Below are 26585 nucleotides of genomic sequence, written 5' to 3' on the forward strand. Positions count from 1 at the left end.
ACAAAAATACTTCAATAAAATCTACTCTGTGATGTAATGTTGTGATGACAGCTCATTGTTAAACTATGTCTTCAAAAATACTTCAACAAAATCCACTCTGTGATGTAATGCTGTAATGACATTTCATTGTTCATCTCTGTCTATAAAAATACTTCAGTAAGATCTACTCTGTGATGTAATGCAGTAATGACATCTCATTGTTAAACTATGTCTACAAAAATACTTCTATAAAATCTATTCTGTGATGTAATGCTGTGATGACAGTTCATTGTTCATCTCTGTCTACAAAAATACTTCAGTAAAATCTACTCTGTGTTTGAATGCTGTAATGACAGCTCAATGACATACTATGTTTTCAAAAATACTTCAATAAAATCTATTCTTTACTGTAATGCTGTGATGACAGCTTATTAATAAACTATGTCTTCAAAAATATTTGAATAAAATCTACTCTGTGATGTAATGCTATGATGAGAGTTCATTGTTCATCTGTGTCTACACAAATATTTTAGTAAAATCTACTTTGTGATGTAATGCTGTGATGACAGCTCATTGTTAAACTATGTCTACAAAAAAACTTCAATAAAATCTACTCTGTGATGAAATGCTGTGATGACAGTTCATTGATCATTTGTGTCTACAAAAATACTTCAATGAAATCTACTCTTTAATGTAATGCTGTGATGACAGCTCATTGTCAAACTATGTTTACAAAAATACTTCAAAAAAATCTACTCTGTGATGTAGTGCAATGATGACAGTTCATAGTTCATCTGTGCCTACAAAAATACTTTAGTAAAATCTACTTTGTGATGTAATGCTCTGATGACAGCTCATTGTCAAACTATGTTTACAAAAACACTTCAATGAAATCTACTCTTTAATGTAATGCTGTAATGATAGTTCATTGTTCAACTATGAGTATAAAAATACTTCAGTAAAATCTACTCTGTGATGTAATGTGGTAATGACAGCTCATTGTAAAACTATGTCTATAAAAATACTTCAATAAAATCTATTCTGTGATGTAATGCTGTAATGACAGTTCATTCTTAAACTATGTCTACAAAAATATTTCAATAATTCTTCTCTGTGATGTAATGCTGTGATCACAGTTCATTTTTCAACTGTGTCTTCAAAAATACTTGAATAAAATCTAATCTGTGATGTAATGCTGTGATGAGAGCTCGTTGTTCATCTGTGTCTACAAAAATACTTGAATAAAATCTACTCTTTAATGTAATGCTGTGATGACAGCTCATTGTTAAACTATGTCTTCAAAAATACTTCAATAAAATCTAATCTTTGATATAATGCAGTGATAACAGTTCATTCTTCTATTATGTCTACAGAAATACTTCAATGAAATCTACACTTTAATGTAATGCTGTGAGGAGAGCTTATTTTTAAACTATGTCTATAAAAACACTTCATTAAAATCAACTTTGTGATGTAATGTTGAAATGACTGTTCATTGTTCAACTATGTCTACAAATGTATTTCAGTGAAATTTACTCTGTGATATAATGCTGTGATGACAGTTCATTGTTCATCTGTGTCTACAAATATACATCAGTAAAATCTACTCTGTGATAATGCTGTGATGACAGTTCATGGTTCATCTGTGTCTACAAAAATACTTCAATAAAATCTACTCTGTGATGTAATGTTGTGATGACAGTTCATTGTTAATCTCTGTCTACAAAAATACTTCAGTAAAATCTACTCTGTGTTTGAATGCTGTAATGACAGCTCAATGACAAACTATGTTTTCAAAAATACTTCAATAAAATCTATTCTTTACTGTAATGCTGTGATGACAGCTTATTAATAAACTATGTCTTCAAAAATATTTGAATAAAATCTACTCTGTGATGTAATGCTATGATGAGAGTTCATTGTTCATCTGTGTCTACACAAATATTTTAGTAAAATCTACTCTGTGATGTAATACTGTGATGAAAGTTCATTGTTCAACTGTGTCTACAAAAATACTTCAGTAAAATCTACTCTGTGATGTAATGCTGTGATGATAGCTCATTGTCAAACTATGTTTACCAAAACACTTCAATGAAATCTACTCTTTAATGTAATGCTGTAATGATAGTTCATTGTTCAACTATGAGTATAAAAATACTTCAGTAAAATCTACTCTGTGATGAAATACTGTGATGACAGTTCATTGATCATTTGTGTCTACAAAAATACTTCAATAAAATCTATTCTGTGATGTAATGCTGTAATGACAGTTCATTCTTCAACTATGTCTACAAAAATATTTCAATAAATTCTTCTCTGTGATATAATGCTGTGATCACAGTTCTTTCTTCAACTGTGTCTTCAAAAATACTTGAATAAAATCTACTCTGTGATGTAATGCTATGATGAGAGTTCATTGTTTATCTGTGTCTACACAAATACTTCAGTAAAATCTACTCTGTGATGAAATACTGTGATGACAGTTCATTGATCATTTGTGTCTACAAAAATACTTCAATAAAATCTATTCTGTGATGTAATGCTGTAATGACAGTTCATTCTTCAACTATGTCTACAAAAATATTTCAATAATTCTTCTCTGTGATGCAATGCTGTGATCACAGTTCTTTCTTCAACTGTGTCTTCAAAAATACTTGAATAAAATCTACTCTGTGATGTAATGCTATGATGAGAGTTCATTGTTTATCTGTGTCTACACAAATATTTCAGTAAAATCTACTTTGTGATGTAATGCTGTGATGACAGCTCATTGTTAAACTATGTCTACAAAAAAACTTCAATAAAATCTACTCTGTGATGAAATGCTGTGATGACAGTTCATTTATCATTTGTGTCTACAAAAATACTTCAATGAAATCTACTCTTTAATGTAATGCTGTGATGACAGCTCATTGTCAAACTATGTTTACAAAAATACTTCAAAAAATCTACTCTGTGATGTAGTGCAATGATGACAGTTCATAGTTCATCTGTGTCTACAAAAATACTTTAGTAAAATCTACTCTGTGATGTAATGCTCTGATGACAGCTCATTGTCAAACTATGTTTACAAAAACACTTCAATGAAATCTACTCTTTAATGTAATGCTGTAATGATAGTTCATTGTTCAACTATGAGTATAAAAATACTTCAGTAAAATCTACTCTGTGATGTAATGCTGTAATGACAGCTCATTGTAAAACTATGTCTATAAAAATACTTCAATAAAATCTATTCTGTGATGTAATGCTGTAATGACAGTTCATTCTTAAACTATGTCTACAAAAATATTTCAATAATTCTTCTCTGTGATGTAATGCTGTAATCACAGTTCATTCTTCAACTGTGTCTTCAAAAAATACTTGAATAAAATCTAATCTGTGATGTAATGCTGTGATGAGAGCTCATTGTTCATCTGTGTCTACAAAAATAATTGAATAAAATCTACTCTTTAATGTACTGCTGTGATGACAGCTTATTGTTAAACTATGTCTTCAAAAATACTTCAATAAAATCTAATCTTTGATATAATGCAGTGATGACAGTTCATTCTTCTATTATGTCTACAAAAATACTTCAATGAAATCTACACTTTAATGTAATGCTGTGATGACAGCTTATTTTTAAACTATGTCTATAAAAAACACTTCAATAAAATCAACTTTGTGATGTAATGTTGAAATGATAGTTCATTGTTCAACTATGTCTACAAATATATTTCAGTGACATGTACTCTGTGATATAATGTTGTGATGACAGTTCATTGTTCATCTGTGTCTACAAATATACTTCAGTAAAATCTACTCTGTGATAATGCTGTGATGACAGTTCATTGTTCATCTGTTCTACAAAAATACTTCAATAAAATCTACTCTGTGATGTAATGTTGTGATGACAGTTCATTGTTCATCTCTGTCTACAAAAATACTTCAGTAAAATCTACTCTGTGTTTGAATGCTGTAATGACAGCTCATTGACAAACTATGTTTTCAAAAATACTTCAATAAAATCTATTCTTTATGTAATGCTGTGATGACAGCTTATTAATAAACTATGTCTTCAAAAATATTTGAATAAAATCTACTCTGTGATGTAATGCTATGATGAGAGCTCGTTGTTCATCTGTGTCTACAAAAATACTTTAGTAAAATCTATTCTGTGATGTAATGCTGTGATGACAGCTCATTGTCAAACTATGTTTACCAAAATACTTCAATAAAATCTACTCTTTAATGTAATGCTGTGATGACAGCTCATTGTTAAACTATGTCTACAAAAAAACTTCAATAAAATCTACTCTGTGATGAAATGCTGTGATGACAGTTCATTGATCATTTGTGTCTACAAAAATACTTCAATGAAATCTACTCTTTAATGTAATGCTGTGATGACAGCTCATTGTCAAACTATGTTTACAAAAATACTTCAAAAAATCTACACTGTGATGTAGTGCAATGATGACAGTTCATTGTTCATCTGTGTCTACAAAAATACTTTAGTAAAATCTACTTTGTGATGTAATGCTCTGATGACAGCTCATTGTCAAACTATGTTTACAAAAACACTTCAATGAAATCTACTCTTTAATGTAATGCTGTAATGATAGTTCATTGTTCAACTATGAGTATAAAAATACTTCAGTAAAATCTACTCTGTGATGTAATGCTGTAATGACAGCTCATTGTAAAACTATGTCTATAAAAATACTTCAATAAAATCTATTCTGTCATATAATGCTGTAATGGCAGTTCATTGTTAAACTATGTCTACAAAAATATTTCAATAATTCTTCTCTGTGATGTAATGCTGTGATGACAGTTCATTTTTCAACTGTGTCTTCAAAAATACTTGAATAAAATCTAATCTGTGATGTAATGCTGTGATGAGAGCTCATTGTTCATCTGTGTCTACAAAAATACTTGAATAAAATCTACTCTTTAATGTAATGCTGTGATGACAGCTCATTGTTAAACTATGTCTTCAAAAATACTTCAATAAAATCTACTCTTTGATATAATGCTGTGATAACAGTTCATTCTTCTATTATGTCTACAAAAATACTTCAATAAAATCTACACTTTAATGTAATGCTGTGATGACAGCTTATTTTTAAACTATGTCTACAAAAACACTTCATTAAAATCAACTTTGTGATGTAATGTTGAAATGACTGTTCATTGTTCAACTATGTCTACAAATGTATTTCAGTGACATTTACTCTGTGATATAATGCTGTGATGACAGTTCATTGTTCATCTGTGTCTACAAATATACATCAGTAAAATCTACTCTGTGATAATGCTGTGATGACAGTTCATGGTTCATCTGTTTCTACAAAAATACTTCAATAAAATCTACTGTGTGATGTAATGTTGTGATGACAGTTCATTGTTAATCTCTGTCTACAAAAATACTTCAGTAAAATCTACTCTGTGTTTGAATGCTGTAATGACAGCTCAATGACAAACTATGTTTTCAAAAATACTTCAATAAAATCTATTCTTTACTGTAATGCTGTGATGACAGCTTATTAATAAACTATGTCTTCAAAAAATATTTGAATAAAATCTACTCTGTGATCTAATGCTATGATGAGAGTTCATTGTTCATCTGTGTCTACACAAATATTTTAGTAAAATCTACTCTGTGATGTAATACTGTGATGAAAGTTCATTGTTCAACTGTGTCTACAAAAATACTTCAGTAAAATCTACTCTGTGATGTAATGCTGTGATGATAGCTCATTGTCAAACTATGTTTACCAAAACACTTCAATGAAATCTACTCTTTAATGTAATGCTGTAATGATAGTTCATTGTTCAACTATGAGTATAAAAAATACTTCAGTAAAATCTACTCTGTGATGAAATGCTGTGATGACAGTTCATTGATCATTTGTGTCTACAAAAATACTTCAATAAAATCTATTCTGTGATGTAATGCTGTAAAACAGTTCATTCTTCAACTATGTCTACAAAAATATTTCAATAATTCTTCTCTGTGATATAATGCTGTGATGACAGTTCTTTCTTCAACTGTGTCTTCAAAAAATACTTGAATAAAATCTACTCTGTGATGTAATGCTATGATGAGAGTTCATTGTTTATCTGTGTCTACACAAATACTTCAGTAAAATCTACTCTGTGATGAAATACTGTGATGACAGTTCATTGATCATTTGTGTCTACAAAAATACTTCAATAAAATCTATTCTGTGATGTAATGCTGTAAAAACAGTTCATTCTTCAACTATGTCTACAAAAATATTTCAATAATTCTTCTCTGTGATATAATGCTGTGATCACAGTTCTTTCTTCAACTGTGTCTTCAAAAATACTTGAATAAAATCTACTCTGTGATGTAATGCTATGATGAGAGTTCATTGTTTATCTGTGTCTACACAAATATTTCAGTAAAATCTACTTTGTGATGTAATGCTGTGATGACAGCTCATTGTTAAACTATGTCTACAAAAAAACTTCAATAAAATCTACTCTGTGATGAAATGCTGTGATGACAGTTCATTTATCATTTGTGTCTACAAAAATACTTCAATGAAATCTACTCTTTAATGTAATGCTGTGATGACAGCTCATTGTCAAACTATGTTTACAAAAATACTTCAATAAAATCTACTCTGTGATGTAGTGCAATGATGACAGTTCATAGTTCATCTGTGTCTACAAAAATACTTTAGTAAAATCTACTCTGTGATGTAATGCTCTGATGACAGCTCATTGTCAAACTATGTTTACAAAAACACTTCAATGAAATCTACTCTTTAATGTAATGCTGTAATGATAGTTCATTGTTCAACTATGAGTATAAAAATACTTCAGTAAAATCTACTCTGTGATGTAATGCTGTAATGACAGCTCATTGTAAAACTATGTCTATAAAAATACTTCAATAAAATCTATTCTGTGATGTAATGCTGTAATGACAGTTCATTCTTAAACTATGTCTACAAAAATATTTCAATAATTCTTCTCTGTGATGTAATGCTGTAATCACAGTTCATTCTTCAACTGTGTCTTCAAAAATACTTGAATAAAATCTAATCTGTGATGTAATGGTGTGATGAGAGCTCGTTGTTCATCTGTGTCTACAAAAATAATTGAATAAAATCTACTCTTTAATGTACTGCAGTGATGACAGCTCATTGTTAAACTATGTCTTCAAAAAATACTTCAATAAAATCTAATCTTTGATATAATGCAGTGATAACAGTTCATTCTTCTATTATGTCTACAAAAATACTTCAATGAAATCTACACTTTAATGTAATGCTGTGATGAGAGCTTATTTTTAAACTATGTCTATAAAAAACACTTCAATAAAATCAACTTTGTGATGTAATGTTGAAATGACAGTTCATTGTTCAACTATGTCTACAAATATATTTCAGTGACATCTACTCTGTGATATAATGCTGTGATGACAGTTCATTGTTCAACTGTGTCTACAAATATACTTCAGTAAAATCTACTCTGTGATAATGCTGTGATGACAGTTCATGGTTCATCTGTAGCAACAAAAATACTTCAATAAAATCTACTCTGTGATGTAATGCTGTGATGACAGTTCATTGTTCATCTCTGTCTACAAAAATACTTCAGTAAAATCTACTCTGTGTTTGAATGCTGTAATGACAGCTCAATGACAAACTATGTTTTCAAAAATACTTCAATAAAATCTATTCTTTACTGTAATGCTGTGATGACAGCTTATTAATAAACTATGTCTTCAAAAATATTTGAATAAAATCTACTCTGTGATGTAATGCTATGATGAGAGCTCGTTGTTCATCTGTGTCTACAAAAATACTTTAGTAAAATCTATTCTGTGATGTAACGCTGTGATGACAGCTCATTGTCAAACTATGTTTACCAAAACACTTCAATAAAATCTACTCTTTAAAGAACTGTTGTGATGACAGCTCATTCTTAAACTATGTCTACAAAAAAACTTCAATAAGATCTACTCTGTGATGAAATGCTGTGATGACAGTTCATTGATCATTTGTGTCTACAAAAATACTTCAATGAAATCTACTCTTTAATGTAATGCTGTGATGACAGCTCATTGTCAAACTATGTTTACAAAAATACTTCAATAAAATCTACTCTGTGATGTAATGCAATGATGACAGTTCATTGTTCATCTGTGTCTACAAAAATACTTCAGTAAAATCTACTTTGTGATGTAATGCTGTGATGACAGCTCATTGTCAAACTATGTTTACAAAAACACTTCAATGAAATCTACTCTTTAATGTAATGCTGTAATGATAGTTCATTGTTCAACTATGAGTATAAAAATACTTCAGTAAAATCTACTCTGTGATGTAATGTGGTAATGACAGCTCATTGTAAAACTATGTCTATAAAAATACTTCAATAAAATCTATTCTGTGATGTAATGCTGTAATGACAGTTCATTCTTAAACTATGTCTACAAAAATATTTCAATAATTCTTCTCTGTGATGTAATGCTGTGATGACAGTTCATTTTCAACTGTGTCTTCAAAATACTTGAATAAAATCTAATCTGTGATGTAATGCTGTGATGAGAGCTCATTGTTCATCTGTGTCTACAAAAATACTTGAATAAAATCTACTCTTTAATGTACTGCAGTGATGACAGCTCATTGTTAAACTATGTCTTCAAAAATACTTCAATAAAATCTAATCTTTGATATAATGCAGTGATAACAGTTCATTCTTCTATTATGTCTACAGAAATACTTCAATGAAATCTACACTTTAATGTAATGCTGTGATGACAGCTTATTTTTAAACTATGTCTATAAAAACACTTCAATAAAATCAACTTTGTGATGTAATGTTGTAATGACAGTTCATTGTTCAACTATGTCTACAAATATACTTCTGTGACATCTACTCTGTGATATAATGCTGTGATGACAGTTCATTGTTCATCTGTGTCTACAAAAATACTTCAGAAAAATCTACTCTGTGATAATGCTGTGATGACAGTTCATGGTTCATCTGTGTCTACAAAAATACTTCCATAAAATCTACTCTGTGATGTAATGCTGTGATGACAGTTCATTGTTCATCTCTGTCTACAAAAATACTTCAGTAAAATCTACTCTGTGTTTGAATGCTGTAATGACAGCTCAATGACAAACTATGTTTTCAAAAATACTTCAATAAAATCTATTCTTTACTGTAATGCTGTGATGACAGCTTATTAATAAACTATGTCTTCAAAAATATTTGAATAAAATCTACTCTGTGATGTAATGCTATGATGAGAGTTCATTGTTCATCTGTGTCTACACAAATATTTTAGTAAAATCTACTCTGTGATGTAATGCTGTGATGAAAGTTCATTGTTCAACTGTGTCTACAAAAATACTTCAGTAAAATCTACTCTGTGATGTAATGCTGTGATGACAGCTCATTGTCGAACTATGTTCACAAAAATACTTCAATGAAATCTACTCTTTAATGTAATGCTGTAATGATAGTTCATTGTTCAACTATGTATAAAAATACTTCAGTAAAATCTACTCTGTGATGAAATGCTGTGATGACAGTTCATTGATCATTTGTGTCTACAAAAATACTTCAATAAAATCTATTCTGTGATGTAATGCTGTAATGACAGTTCATTCTTCAACTATGTCTACAAAAATATTTCAATAATTCTTCTCTGTGATATAATGCTGTGATGACAGTTCATTCTTCAACTGTGTCTTCAAAAAATACTTGAATAAAATCTACTCTGTGATGTAATGCTATGATGAGAGTTCATTGTTTATCTGTGTCTACAAAAATACTTCAGTAAAATCTACTCTGTGATGTAATGCTGTGATGACAGTTCATTGATCATTTGTGTCTACAAAAATACTTCAATAAAATCTATTCTGTGATGTAATGCTGTAAAACAGTTCATTCTTCAACTATGTCTACAAAAATATTTCAATAATTCTTCTCTGTGATATAATGCTGTGATGACAGTTCTTTCTTCAACTGTGTCTTCAAAAATACTTGAATAAAATCTACTCTGTGATGTAATGCTATGATGAGAGTTCATTGTTTATCTGTGTCTACACAAATATTTCAGTAAAATCTACTTTGTGATGTAATGCTGTGATGACAGCTCATTGTTAAACTATGTCTACAAAAAAACTTCAATAAAATCTACTCTGTGATGAAATGCTGTGATGACAGTTCATTTATCATTTGTGTCTACAAAAATACTTCAATGAAATCTACTCTTTAATGTAATGCTGTGATGACAGCTCATTGTCAAACTATGTTTACAAAAATACTTCAAAAAAATCTACTCTGTGATGTAATGCAATAATGGCAGTTCATTGTTGAACTGTGTCTACAAAAATACTTCAGTAAAATCTACTCTGTGATGTAATGCTCTGATGACAGCTCATTGTCAAACTATGTTTACAAAAACACTTCAATGAAATCTACTCTTTAATGTAATGCTGTAATGATAGTTCATTGTTCAACTATGAGTATAAAAATACTTCAGTAAAATCTACTCTGTGATGTAATGCTGTAATGACAGCTCATTGTAAAACTATGTCTATAAAAATACTTCAATAAAATCTATTCTGTGATGTAATGCTGTAATGACAGTTCATTCTTAAACTATGTCTACAAAAATATTTCAATAATTCTTCTCTGTGATGTAATGCTGTGATCACAGTTCATTCTTCAACTGTGTCTTCAAAAATACTTGAATAAAATCTAATCTGTGATGTAATGCTGTGATGAGAGCTCGTTGTTCATCTGTGTCTACAAAAATACTTGAATAAAATCTACTCTTTAATGTACTGCAGTGATGACAGCTCATTGTTAAACTATGTCTTCAAAAATACTTCAATAAAATCTACTCTTTGATATAATGCAGTGATAACAGTTCATTCTTCTACTATGTCTACAAAAATACTTCAATGAAATATACACTTTAATGTAATGCTGTGATGACAGCTTATTGTTAAACTATATCTTCAAAAATACTTCAATAAAATCTACTATGTGATATAATGATGTGATGACAGTTCATTGTTCATCTGTGTTTACAAAAATACTTCAGAAAAATCTATTATGTGATATAATGCTGTGATGACAGTTCATGGTTCATCTGTGTCTACAAAAATACTTCCATAAAATCAATTCTGTGATGTAATGCTGTGATGACAGTTCATTGTTCATCTCTGTCTACAAAAATACTTCAGTAAAATCTACTCTGTGTTTGAATGCTGTAATGACAGCTCAATGACAAACTATGTTTTCAAAAATACTTCAATAAAATCTATTCTTTACTGTAATGCTGTGATGACAGCTTATTAATAAACTATGTCTTCAAAAATATTTGAATAAAATCTACTCTGTGATGTAATGCTATGATGAGAGCTCGTTGTTCATCTGTGTCTACAAAAATACTTTAGTAAAATCTATTCTGTGATGTAACGCTGTGATGACAGCTCATTGTCAAACTATGTTTACCAAAACACTTCAATAAAATCTACTCTTTAAAGAACTGTTGTGATGACAGCTCATTCTTAAACTATGTCTTCAAAAATAATTCAATAAAATCTACTCTTTGATATAATGCAGTGATAACAGTTCATTCTTCTACTATGTCTACAAAAATACTTCAATGAAATATACACTTTAATGTAATGCTGTGATGACAGCTTATTGTTAAACTATATCTTCAAAAATACTTCAATAAAATCTACTATGTGATATAATGATGTGATGACAGTTCATTGTTCATCTGTGTTTACAAAAATACTTCAGAAAAATCTATTATGTGATATAATGCTGTGATGACAGTTCATGGTTCATCTGTGTCTACAAAAATACTTCCATAAAATCAATTCTGTGATGTAATGCTGTGATGACAGTTCATTGTTCATCTATGTCTACAAAAAATACTTCAGTAAAATCTACTCTGTGTTTGAATGCTGTAATGACAGCTCATTGTCAAACTATGTTTTCAAAAATACTTCAATAAAATCTATTCTTTGATGTAATGCTGTGATGACAGCTTATTGTTAAACTATGTCTTCAAAAAATATTTCAATAAAATCTACTCTGTGATGTAATGCTATGATGACAGTTCATTGTTCATCTGTGTCTACAAAAATACTTCAATAAAATCTACTCTGTGATGTAATGCTGTGATGAAAGTTAATTGTTCAACTGTGTCTACAAAAATACTTCATTAAAATCTACTCTGTGATGTAATGCTGTGATGACAGCTCATTGTCGAACTATGTTCACAAAAATACTTGAATAAAATCTACTCTTTAATGTAATGCTGTGATGACAGTTCATTGTTCAACTATGAGTATAAAAAATACTTCAGTAAAATCTACTCTGTGATGTAATGCTGTGATGACAGTTCATTGTTCAACTATGTCTACAAAAATACTTCAATGAAATCTACTCTTTAATGTAATGCTGTGATAACAGCTTATTGTTAAAGTATGTCTATAAAAATACTTCAATAAAATCTATTCTGTGATGTAATGCTGTAATGACAGTTCATTCTTCAACTATGTCTACAAAAATATTTCAATAATTCTTCTCTGTGATGCAATGCTGTGATCACAGTTCTTTCTTCAACTGTGTCTTCAAAATACTTGAATAAAATCTAATCTGTGATGTAATGCTGTGATGAGAGCTCATTGTTCATCTGTGTCTACAAAAATACTTTAGTAAAATCTATTCTGTGATGTAACCCTGTGATGACAGCTCATTGTCAAACTATGTTTTCGAAAACACTTCAATAAAATTTACTCTTTAATGTACTGCTGTGATAACAGCTTATTGTTAAACTATGTCTTCAAAAATACTTCAATAAAATCTAGTCTTTGATATAATGCAGTGATGACATTTCATTGTTAAACTATGTCTATAAAAATACTTCAATGAAATCTACTCTTTAATGTAATGCTGTGATGACAGCTTATTGTTAAAGTATGTCTTCAAAAATACTTCAATAAAATCTACTCTGTGATGTAATGCTGTGATGACAGTTCATTGTTCATCTGTGTCTACAAAAATACCTCAGTAAAATCTACTCTGTGATGTATTGCTCTGATGACAGCTCATTGTCAAACTATGTTTACCAAAACACTTCAATGAAATCTACTCTTTAATGTAATGCTGTAATGATAGTTCATTGTTCAACTATGTATAAAAATACTTCAGTAAAATCTACTCTGTGATGAAATGCTGTGATGACAGTTCATTGATCATTTGTGTCTACAAAATTCTTCAATGGAATCTACTCTTTAATGCAATGCTGTGATGACAGCTTATTGTTAAAGTTGTCTACAAAAATACTTCAATAAAATCTTCTCTGTGATGTAATGCTGTGATGACAGTTCATTCTTCAACTGTGTCTTCAAAAATACTTCAATAAAATCTAATCTGTGATGTAATGCTGTGATGAGAGCTCATTGTTCATCTGTGTCTACAAAAATACTTTAGTAAAATCTATTCTGTGATGTAATGCTGTGATGACAGCTCATTGTCAAACTATGTTTACAAAAATACTTCAATAAGATCTACTCTTTAATGTACTGCTGTGATGACAGCTCATTGTTAACTTATGTCTTCAAAAATACTTCAATAAAATCTACTCTTTGATATAATGCAGTGATGACAGTTCATTCTTCAACTATGTCTACAAAAATACTTCAATGAAATCTACACTTTTATGTAATGCTGTGATGACAGCTTATTGTTAAACTATGTCTTCAAAAAATACTTCACAAAAAATCTATTCTGTGATATAATGCTGTGATGAGAGCTTATTTTCAAACTATGTCTATAAAAAACACTTCAATAAAATCTACTTTCTGATGTAATGTTGAAATGACAGTTCATTGTTCAACTATGTCTACAAAAATATTTCAGTAAAATCTACTCTGTGATATAATGCTGTGATGACAGTTCATTGTTCATCTGTGTATACAAATATACATCAGTAAAATCTACTCTGTGATAATGCTGTGATGACAGTTCATGGTTCATCTGTGTCTACAAAAATACTTCAATAAAATCTACTCTGTGATGTAATGCTGTGATGACATCTCATTGTTAAACTATGTCTACAAAAATACTTCAATAAAATCTATTCTGTGATGTAATGCTGTGATGACAGTTCATTGTTCATCTGTGTCTACAAAAATACTTCAGTAAAATCTACTCTGTGATGTAATGCTGTAATGACAGCTCATTGTCAAACTATGTTTTCAAAAATACTTGAATAAAATCTATTCTTTAATGTACTGCAGTGATGACAGCTCATTGTTAAACTATGTCTTCAAAAATACTTCAATAAAATCTACTCTTTGATATAATGCAGTGATAACAGTTCATTCTTCTATAATGTCTACAGAAATACTTCAATGAAATCTAAACTTTAATGTAATGCTGTGATGACAGCTCATTGTCAAACTATGTCTATAAAAATACTTCAATAAAATCAACTTTGTGATGTAATGCTGTAATGACAGTTCATTGTTCAACTGTGTCTACAAAAATGTTCAGTAAAATCTACTCTGTGATAATGCTGTGATGATAGTTCATGGTTCATCTGTGTCTTCAAAAATACTTCAATAAAATCTACTCTTTGATGTAATGTTGCGATGACAGCTCATTGTTCAACTATGTCTACAAAAATACTTCAGTAAGATCTACTCTGTGATGTAATGCAGTAATGACAACTCAATGGCATACTATGTTTTCAAAAATACTTCAATAAAATCTATTCTTTATGTAATGCTGTGATGACAGCTTATTAATAAACTATGTCTTCAAAAAATATTTCAATAAAATCTACTCTGTGATGTAATGCTATGATGAGAGTTCATTGTTTATCTGTGTCTACACAAATATTTCAGTAAAATCTACTTTGTGATGTAATGCTGTAATGACAGCTCATTGTTAAACTATGTCTACAAAAATACTTCAATAAAATCTACTCTGTGATGTAATGCTGTAATGACAGTTCATTGATCATATGTGTCTACAAAAATACTTCAATGAAATCTACTCTTTAATGTAATGCTGTGATGACAGCTCATTGATAAACTATGTCTACAAAAATACTTCAATAAAATCTATTCTGTGATGTAATGCTGTAATGACAGTTCATTCTTCAACTATGTTACAAAAATATTTCAATAAATCTTCTCTGTGATGTAATGCTGTGATGACAGTTCATTCTTCAACTGTGTCTTCAAAAATACTTCAATAAAATCTACTCTGTGATGTAATGCTGTGATGAGAGCTCATTGTTCAACTGTGTCTACAAAAATACTTCAGTAAAATCTCTCTCTGTGATGTAATGCTGTGATGACAGCTCATTGTCAAACTATGTCTAAAAATACTTCAATAAAATCTACTTTGTGATGTAATGCTGTAATTACAGTTCATTCTTCAACTGTGTCTACAAAAATACTTCAATAAAATCTACTCTGTGATGTAATGCTGTGATGACAGCTCATTGTTAAACTATGTCTTCAAAAATACTTCAATAAAATCTACTCTGTGATGTAATGCTGTGATGACAGTTCATTGTTCAACTGTGTCTACAAAAAATACTTCAATAAAATCTACTCTTTGATGTAATTATGTAATGACAGTTCATTGTTCAACTATGTCTACAAAAAATACTTCAATAAAATCTATTCTGTGATGTAATGCTGTGATGACAGTTCATTGTTCAACTATGTCTACAAAAATACTTCAATAAAATCTACTCTGTGATGTAATGCTGTGATGACAGTTCATTTTTCAACTATGTCTACAAAAATACTTCAATAAAATCTACTCTGTGATGTAATGCTGTGATGACAGCTCATTGTTAAACTATGTCTTAAAAAATACTTCAATAAAATCTACTCTGTGATGTAATGCTGTAATGACAGTTCATTGTTCAACTATGTCTACAAAAATACTTCAGTAAAATCTACTCTGTGATGTAATGCTGTAATGACATTCATTGTTAAACTATGTCTACAAAATACTTCTATAAAATCTATTCTGTGATGTAATGCTGTGATGACAGCTCATTGTCAAACTATGTTTACAAAAAATACTTCAATAAAATCTATTCTGTGATGTAATGCTGTAATGACAGTTCATTGTTCAACTATGTCTTCAAAAATACTTCAATAAAATCTACTCTGTGATGTAATGCTGTGATGAGAGCTCATTGTTCATCTGTGTCTACAAAAATACTTTAGTAAAATCTATTCTGTGATGTAACCCTGTGATGACAGCTCATTGTCAAACTATGTTTTCGAAAACACTTCAATAAAATTTACTCTTTAATGTACTGCTGTGATAACAGCTTATTGTTAAACTATGTCTTCAAAAATACTTCAATAAAATCTAGTCTTTGATATAATGCAGTGATAACAGTTCATTCTTCTACAATGTCTACAAAAATAGTTCAATGAAATCTACACTTTAATGTAATGCTGAGATGACAGCTTATTGTTAAAGTATGTCTTCAAAAATACTTCAATAAAATCTACTCTGTGATGTAATGCTGTGATGAAAGTTCATTGTTCATCTGTGTCTACAAAAATACCTCAGTAAAATCTACTCTGTGATGTAATGCTCTGATGACAGCTCATTGTCAAACTATGTTTACCAAAACACTTCAATGAAATCTACTCTTTAATGTAATGCTGTAATGATAGTTCATTGTTCAACTATGAGTATAAAAATACTTCAGTAAAATCTACTCTGTGATGAAATGCTGTGATGACAGTTCATTGATCATTTGTGTCTACAAAATTCTTCAATGGAATCTACTCTTTAATGCAATGCTGTGATGACAGCTTATTGTTAAAGTTGTCTACAAAAATACTTCAATAAAATCTTCTCTGTGATGTAATGCTGTGATCACAGTTCATTCTTCAACTGTGTCTTCAAAAATACTTGAATAAAATCTAATCTGTGATGTAATGCTGTGATGAGAGCTCGTTGTTCATCTGTGTCTACAAAAATACTTTAGTAAAATCTATTCTGTGATGTAACGCTGTTATGACAGCTCATTGTCAAACTATGTTTACCAAAATACTTGAATAAAATCTACTCTTTAATGTACTGCAGTGATGACAGCTCATTGTTAAACTATGTCTTCAAAAATACTTCAATAAAATCTACTCTTTGATATAATGCAGTGATAACAGTTCATTCTTCTATTATGTCTACAGAAATACTTCAATGAAATCTACACTTTAATGTAATGCTGTGATGACAGCTTATTGTTAAACTATATCTTCAAAAATACTTCACAAAAATCTATTATGAGATATAATGCTGTGATGAGAGCTTATTTTCAAACTATGTCTATAAAAACACTTCAATAAAATCAACTTTCTGATGTAATGTTGAAATGACAGTTCATTGTTCAACTATGTCTACAAATGTATTTCAGTGTCATCTACTCTGTGATATAATGCTGTGATGACAGTTCATTGTTCATCTGTGTATACAAATATACATCAGTAAAATCTACTCTGTGATAATGCTGTGATGACAGTTCATGGTTCATCTGTGTCTACAAAAATACTTCAATAAAATCTACTCTGTGATGTAATGTTGTGATGACATCTCATTGTTAAACTATGTCTACAAAAATACTTCCATAAAATCTATTCTGTGATGTATTGCTGTGATGACAGTTCATTGTTCATCTCTGTCTACAAAAATACTTCAGTAAAATCTACTCTGTGTTTGAATGCTGTAATGACAGCTCAATGACAAACTATGTTTTCAAAAATACTTGAATAAAATCTATTCTTTAATGTACTGCAGTGATGACAGCTCATTGTTAAACTATGTCTTCAAAAATACTTCAATAAAATCTACTCTTTGATATAATGCAGTGATAACAGTTCATTCTTCTATAATGTCTACAGAAATACTTCAATGAAATCTAAACTTTAATGTAACGCTGTGATGACAGCTCATTGTCAAACTATGTCTATAAAAACACTTCAATAAAATCAACTTTGTGATGTAATATTGTAATTACAGTTCATTCTTCAACTGTGTCTACAATTAATGTTCAGTAAAATCAAATCTGTGATAATGCTGTGATGATAGTTCATGGTTCATCTGTGTCTTCAAAAATACTTCAATAAAATCTACTCTTTGATGTAATGTTGCGATGACAGCTCATTGTTCAACTATGTCTACAAAAATACTTCAGTAAGATCTACTCTGTGATGTAATGCAGTAATGACAACTCAATGGCATACTACGTTTTCAAAAATAGTTCAATAAAATCTATTCTTTACTGTAATGCTGTGATGACAGCTTATTAATAAACTATGTCTTCAAAAATATTTGAATAAAATCTACTCTGTAATGTAATGCTATGATGAGAGTTCATTGTTTATCTGTGTCAACACAAATATTTCAGTAAAATCTACTTTGTGATGTAATGCTGTAATGACAGCTCATTGTTAAACTATGTCTACAAAAACACTTCAATAAAATCTACTCTGTGATGAAATGCTGTAAAGACAGTTCATTGATCATATGTGTCTACAAAAATACTTCAATGAAATCTACTCTTTAATGTAATGCTGTAATGAGAGCTCATTGTTAAACTATGTCTACAAAAATACTTCAATAAAGTCTATTCTGTGATGTAATGCTGTAATGACAGTTCATTCTTCAACTATGATTACAAAAATATTTCAATAATTCTTCACTGTGATGTAATGCTCTTATCACAGTTCATTCTTTAACTGTGTCTTCAAAAATACTTGAATAAAATATAATCTGTGATGTAATGCTATGATGAGAGCTCATTGTTCAGCTGTGTCTACAAAAATACTTTAGTAAAATCTCTTCTCTGATGTAACGCTGTGATTACAGCTCATTGTCAAACTATGTCTATAAAAACACTTCAATAAAATCAACTTTGTGATGAAATATTGTAATTACAGTTCATTCTTCAACTGTGTCTACAAATATACTTCAGTAAAATCTACTCTGTGATGTAATGCTGTGATGACAGCGCATTGTTAAAGTATATCTTCAAAAATACTTCAATAAAATCTACTCTGTGATGTAATGCTGTGATGACAGTTCATTGTTCAACTGTGTCTACAAAAATACTTCAGTAAAATTTACTCTGTGATGTAATGTTGTAATGACAGTTCATTGTTCAACTATGTCTACAAAAATACTTCAATAAAATCTATTCTGTGATGTAATGCTGTAATGACAGTTCATTGTTCAAATATGTCTACAAAAATACTTCAATAAAATCTACTCTGTGATGTAATGCTGTAATGACAGTTCATTTTTCAACTATGTCTACAAAAATACTTCAATAAAATCTACTCTGTGATGTAATGCTGTGATGACAGCTCATTGTTAAACTATGTCTTAAAAATACTTCAATAAAATCTACTCTGTGATGTAATGCTGTAATGACAGTTCATTGTTCAACTATGTCTACAAAAATACTTCAGTAAGATCTACTCTGTGATGTAATGCAGCAATGACATATCATTGTTAAACTATGTCTACAAAAATACTTCTATAAAATCTATTCTGTGATGTAATGCTGTGATGACAGCTCATTGTGAAACTATGTCTACAAAAACACTTCAATAAAATCTATTCTGTGATGTAATGCTGTAATGACAGTTCATTGTTCAACTATGTCTTCAAAAATACTTCAATAAAATCTACTCTGTGATGTAATGCTGTGATGACAGTTCATTGTTCATCAGTGTCTACAAAAATACTTTAGTAAAATCTATTCTGTGATGTAACGCTGTGATGACAGCTCATTGTCAAACTATGTTTCAAAAAATACTTCAATAAAATCTACTCTTTAATGTACTGCTGTGATGACAGCTCATTGTTAAACTATGTCTTCAAAAATACTTCAATAAAATCTACTCTTTGATATAATGCAGTGATGACAGTTCATTCTTCAACTATGTCTACAAAAATACTTCAATGAAATCTACACTTTAATGTAATGCTGTGATGACAGCTTATTGTTAAACTATATCTTCAAAAATACTTCAATAAAATCTACTCTGTGATATAATGATGTGATGACAGTTCATTGTTCATCTGTGTTTACAAAAATACTTCAGAAAAATCTATTATCTGATATAATGCTGTGATGACAGCTTATTTTCAAACTATGTCTTTAAAACACTTCAATAAAATCAACTTTGTGATGTAATGTTGTAATGACAGTTCATTGTTCAACTATGTCTACAAATATATTTCAGTGACATCTACTCTGTGATATAATGCTGTGATGACAGTTCATTGTTCATCTGTGTCTACAAAAATACTTCAGTAAAATCTAGTCTGTAATGTAATGCTGTGATGACAGTTCATTGTTCAACTATGTCTACAAAAATACTTCAGTAAAATCTACTCTGTGATGAAATGCTGTGATGACAGTTCATTGATCATTTGTGTCTACAAAAATACTTCAATGAAATCTACTCTTTAATGTAATGCTGTGATGACAGCTCATTGCCAAACTATGTTTACAAAAATACTTCAAAAAATCTACTCTGTGATGTAGTGCAATGATGACAGTTCATTGTTCATCTGTGTCTACAAAAATACTTCAGTAAAATCTACTCTGTGATGTAATGCTGTGATGACAGCTCATGTCAAACTATGTTACAAAAAATACTTCAATAAAATCTACTCTTTAATGTAATGCTGTAATGACAGTTCATTGTTTAACTATGTGTATAAAAATACTTCAGTAAAATCTACTCTGTGATGTAATGCTGTGATGACAGTTCATTCTTCAACTATGTTTACAAAAATATTTCAATAAAATCTTCTCTGTGATGTAATGCTGTGATGACAGTTCATTCTTCAAATGTGTCTTCAAAAATACTTCAATAAAATCTAATCTGTGATGTAATGCTGTGATGAGAGCTCATTGTTCATCTGTGTCTACAAAAAAACTTTAGTAAAATCTATTCTGTGATGTAACGCTGTGATGACAGCTCATTGTCAAACTATGTCTATAAAAACACTTCAATAAAATCTACTTTGTGATGTAATGCTGTAATGACAGTTCATTCTTCAACTGTGTCTACAAAAATACTTCAGTAAAATCTACTCTGTGATAATGCTGTGATGACAGTTCATTGTTCATCTGTGTCTTCAAAAATACTTCAATAAAATCTACTCTGTGATGTAATGCTGTGATGACAGCTCATTGTTAAACTATGTCTTCAAAAATACTTCAACAAAATCTACTCTGTGATGTAATGCTGTAATGACATCTCATTGTTAAACTATGTATACAAAAATACTTCAATAAAATCTATTCTGTGATGTAATGCTGTGATGACAGTTCATTGTTCATCTCTGTCTACAAAAATACTTCAGTAAAATCTACTCTGTGTTTGAATGCTGTAATGACAGCTCATTGACATACTATGTTTTCAAAAATACTTCAATAAAATCTATTCTGTGATGTAATGCTGTGATGACAGCTTATTAATAAACTATGTCTTCAAAAATATTTGAATAAAATCTACTCTGTGATGTAATGCTATGATGAGAGTTCATTGTTTATCTGTGTCTACACAAATATTTCAGTAAAATCTACTTTGTGATGTAATGCTGTGATGACAGCTCATTGTTAAACTATGTCTACAAAAAAACTTCAATAAAATCTACTCTGTGATGTAATGCTGTGATGACAGTTCATTGATCATTTGTGTCTACAAAAATACTTCAATGAAATCTACTCTTTAATGTAATGCTGTGATGACAGCTCATTGTCAAACTATGTTTACAAAAATACTTCAAAAAAATCTACTCTGTGATGTAATGCAATGATGACAGTTCATTGTTCATCTGTGTCTACAAAAATACTTTAGTAAAATCTACTCTGTGATGTAATGCTGTGATGACAGCTCTATGTCAAACTATGTTTACAAAAACACTTCAATAAAATCTACTCTTTAATGTAATGCTGTAATGATAGTTCATTGTTCAACTATGAGTATAAAAATACTTCAGTAAAATCTACTCTGTGATGTAATGCTGTAATGACAGCTCATTGTAAACTATGTCTATAAAAATACTTCAATAAATTCTACTCTGTCATATAATGCTGTAATGGCAGTTCATTGTTGAACTGTGTCTACAAAAATACTTCAGTAAAATCTATACTGTGATGTAGTGCTGTGATGACAGCTCATTGTCAAACTACGTCTACAAAAATACTTCAATAAAATCTACTCTGTGATGTAATGTTGTAATGACAGTTCATTGTTCAACTGTGTCTACAAAAATACTTCAGTAAAATCTACTCTGTGATAATGCTGTGATGACAGTTCATTGTTCATCTGTGTCTACAAAAACACTTCAATAAAATAAATTTTGTGATGTAATGCTATGATGAGAGTTCATTGTTCTTCTGTGTCTACAAAAACACTTCAATAAAATACATTTTGTGATGTAATGCTATGATGAGAGTTCATTGTTCATCTGTGTCTACAAAAATACTTCAATGAAATCTACTCTTTAATGTAATGCTGTAATGACAGCTCATTGTCAAACTATGTTTACAAAAACACTTCAATGAAATCTACTCTTTAATGTAATGCTGTAATGATAGTTCATTGTTCAACTATGAGTATAAAAATACTTCAGTAAAATCTACTCTGTGATGTAATGCTGTGATGACAGTTCATTGTTCATTTGTGTCTACAAAATACTTCAATAAAATCTACTCTTTAATGCAATGCTGTGATGACAGCTTATTGTTAAAGTTGTCTACAAAAATACTTCAATAAAATCTTCTCTGAAATGTAATGCTGTGATCACAGTTCATTCTTCAACTGTGTCTTCAAAAATACTTGAATAAAATCTAATCTGTGATGTAATGCTGTGATGAGAGCTCGTTGTTCATCTGTGTCTACAAAAATACTTTAGTAAAATCTATTCTGTGATGTAACGCTGTGATGACAGCTCATTGTCAAACTATGTTCACCAAAATACTTCAATAAGATCTACTCTTTAATGTAATGCAGTGATGACAGCTCATTGTTAAACTATGTCTTCAAAAAATACTTCAATAAAATCTACTCTTTGATATAATGCAGTGATAACAGTTCATTCTTCTACAATGTCTACAAAAATAGTTCAATGAAATCTACACTTTAATGTAATGCTGAGATGACAGCTTATTGTTAAACTATGTCTTCAAAAATACTTCAATAAAATCTATTCTGTGATATAATGCTGTGATGACAGCTTATTTTCAAACTATGTCTATAAAACACTTCAATAAAATCAACTTTGTGATGTAATGTTGAAATGACAGTTCATTGTTCAACTATGTCTACAAAAATATTTCAGTAAAATCTACTCTGTGATATAATGCTGTGATGACAGTTCATTGTTCATCTGTGTCTACAAAAATACTTCAGTAAAATCTACTCTGTGATAATGCTGTGATGACAGTTCATTGTTCATCTGTGTCTACAAAAATACTTCAATAAAATCTACTCTGTGATGTAATGCTGTGATGACATCTCATTGTTAAACTATGTCTACTAAAAAATACTTCCATAAAATCTATTCTGTGATGTAATGCTGTGATGACAGTTCATTGTTCATCTCTGTCTACAAAAATACTTCAGTAAAATCTACTCTGTGATGAATGCTGTAATGATAGCTCATTGTCAAACTATGTTTACAAAAATACTTCAATAAAATCTACTCTTTAATGTAATGCAGTGATGACAGCTCATTGTTAAACTATGTCTTCAAAAATACTTCAATAAAATCTACTCTTTGATATAATGCAGTGATAACAGTTCATTCTTCTATATGTCTACAAAAATACTTCAATGAAATCTAAACTTTAATGTAATGCTGTGATGACAGCTCATTGTCAAACTATGTCTATAAAAATACTTCAATAAAATCAACTTTGTGATGTAATATTGTAATGACAGTTCATTCTTCAACTGTGTCTACAATTAATGTTCAGTAAAATCAAATCTGTGATAATGCTGTGATGACAGTTCATGGTTCATCTGTGTCTTCAAAAATACTTCAATAAAATCTACTCTTTGATGTAATGTTGTGATGACAGCTCATTGTTCAACTATGTCTACAAAAATACTTCAGTAAAATCTACTCTGTGATGTAATGCTGTAATGACAGCTCATTGGCATACTATGTTTTCAAAAATACTTCAATAAAATCTATTCTTTATGTAATGCTGTGATGACAGCTTATTAATAAACTATGTCTTCAAAAAATATTTCAATAAAATCTACTCTGTAATGTAATGCTGTGATGAGAGTTCATTGTTTATCTGTGTCTACACAAATATTTCAGTAAAATCTACTTTGTGATGTAATGCTGTGATGACAGCTCATTGTTAAACTATGTCTACAAAAACACTTCAATAAAATCTACTCTGTGATGATATGCTGTAATGACAGTTCATTGTTCATATGTGTCTACAAAAATACTTCAATAAAATCTACTCTTTAATGTAATGCTGTAATGACAGCTCATTGCTAAACTATGTCTACAAAAATCTTCAATAAAACTCTTCTGTTATGTAATGCTGTAATGACAGTTCAATCTTCAACTATGTTACAAAAATACTTCATATTTCAATAATTCTTCTCTGTGATGTAATGCTGTGATGACAGTTCATTCTTCAACTGTGTCTTCAAAAATACTTCAATAAAATCTACTCTGTGATGTAATGCTGTGATGACAGCTCATTGTTCAACTGTGTCTACAAAAATACTTTAGTAAAATCTCTTCTGTGATGTAATGCTGTGATGACAGCTCATTGTCAAACTATGTCTATAAAAATACTTCAATAAAATCTACTTTGTGATGAAATGCTGTAATGACAGTTCATTGTTCAACTGTGTCTACAAAAATACTTCAGTAAAATCTACTCTGTGATGTAATGCTGTGATGACAGCTCATTGTTAAACTATGTCTACAAAATACTTCAATAAAATCTACTCTGTGATGTAATGCTGTGATGAGAGTTCATTGTTCAACTGTGTCTACAAAAATACTTCAGTAAAATCTACTCTTTGATGTAATGCTGTGATGACAGTTCATTGTTCAACTATGTCTACAAAAATACTTCAATAAAATCTATTCTGTGATGTAATGCTGTGATGACAGTTCATTGTTCAACTATGTCTACAAAAAATACTTCAATAAAATCTACTCTTTGATGATATGCTGTGATTACAGTTGATTCTTCAACTGTGTCTACAAAAATACTTCAATAAAATCTACTCTGTGATGTAATGCTGTGATGACAGCTCATTGTTAAACTATGTCTTAAAAATACTTCAATAAAATCTACTCTGTGATGTAATGCTGTGATGACAGTTCATTGTTCAACTATGTCTACAAAAATACTTCAGTAAAATCTACTCTGTGATGTAATGCTGTGATGACATCTCATTGTTAAACTATGTCTACAAAAATACTTCAATAAAATCTATTCTGTGATGTAATGCTGTGATGACAGCTCATTGTCAAACTATGTCTACAAAAATACTTCAATAAAATCTATTCTGTGATGTAATGCTGTAATGACAGTTCATTGTTCAACTATGTCTTCAAAAATACTTGAATAAAATCTAATCTGTGATGTAATGCTATGATGAGAGCTCGTTGTTCATCTGTGTCTACAAAAATACTTTAGTAAAATCTATTCTGTGATGTAACGCTGTGATGACAGCTCATTGTCAAACTATGTTCACCAAAATACTTCAATAAGATCTACTCTTTAATGTAATGCTGTGATGACAGCTCATTGTTAAACTATGTCTTCAAAAATACTTCAATAAAATCTACTCTTTGATATAATGCAGTGATAACAGTTCATTCTTCAACTATGTCTACAAAAATACTTCAATGAAATCTACACTTTAATGTAATGCTGTGATGACAGCTTATTGTTAAACTATATCTTCAAAAATACTTCAATAAAATCTACTCTGTGATATAATGCTGTGATGACAGTTCATTGTTCATCTGTGTCTACAAAAATATTTCAGAAAAATCTATTATGTGATATAATGCTGTGATGACAGCTTATTTTCAAACTATGTCTTTAAAACACTTCAATAAAATCAACTTTGTGATGTAATGTTGTAATGACAGTTCATTGTTCAACTATGTCTACAAAAATATTTCAGTAAAATCTACTCTGTGATATAATGCTGTGATGACAGTTCATTGTTCATCTGTGTCTACAAAAATACTTCAGTAAAATCTACTCTGTGATGTAATGCTGTGATGACAGTTCATTGTTCAACTGTGTCTACAAAAATACTTCAGTAAAATCTACTCTGTGATGTAATGCTGTGATGACAGTTCATTGTTCATTTGTGTCTACAAAAATACTTCAATAAAATCTACTCTTTGATGTAATGCTGTGATGACAGCTCATTGTCAAACTATGTTTACAAAAATACTTCAAAAAATCTACTCTGTGATGTAATGCAATGATGACAGTTCATTGTTCATCTATGTCTACAAAAATACTT

The sequence above is a fragment of the Tachypleus tridentatus genome, chromosome 9, assembly GCF_004210375.1.
Source record: "Tachypleus tridentatus isolate NWPU-2018 chromosome 9, ASM421037v1, whole genome shotgun sequence".
Taxonomy (NCBI): domain Eukaryota; kingdom Metazoa; phylum Arthropoda; class Merostomata; order Xiphosura; family Limulidae; genus Tachypleus; species Tachypleus tridentatus.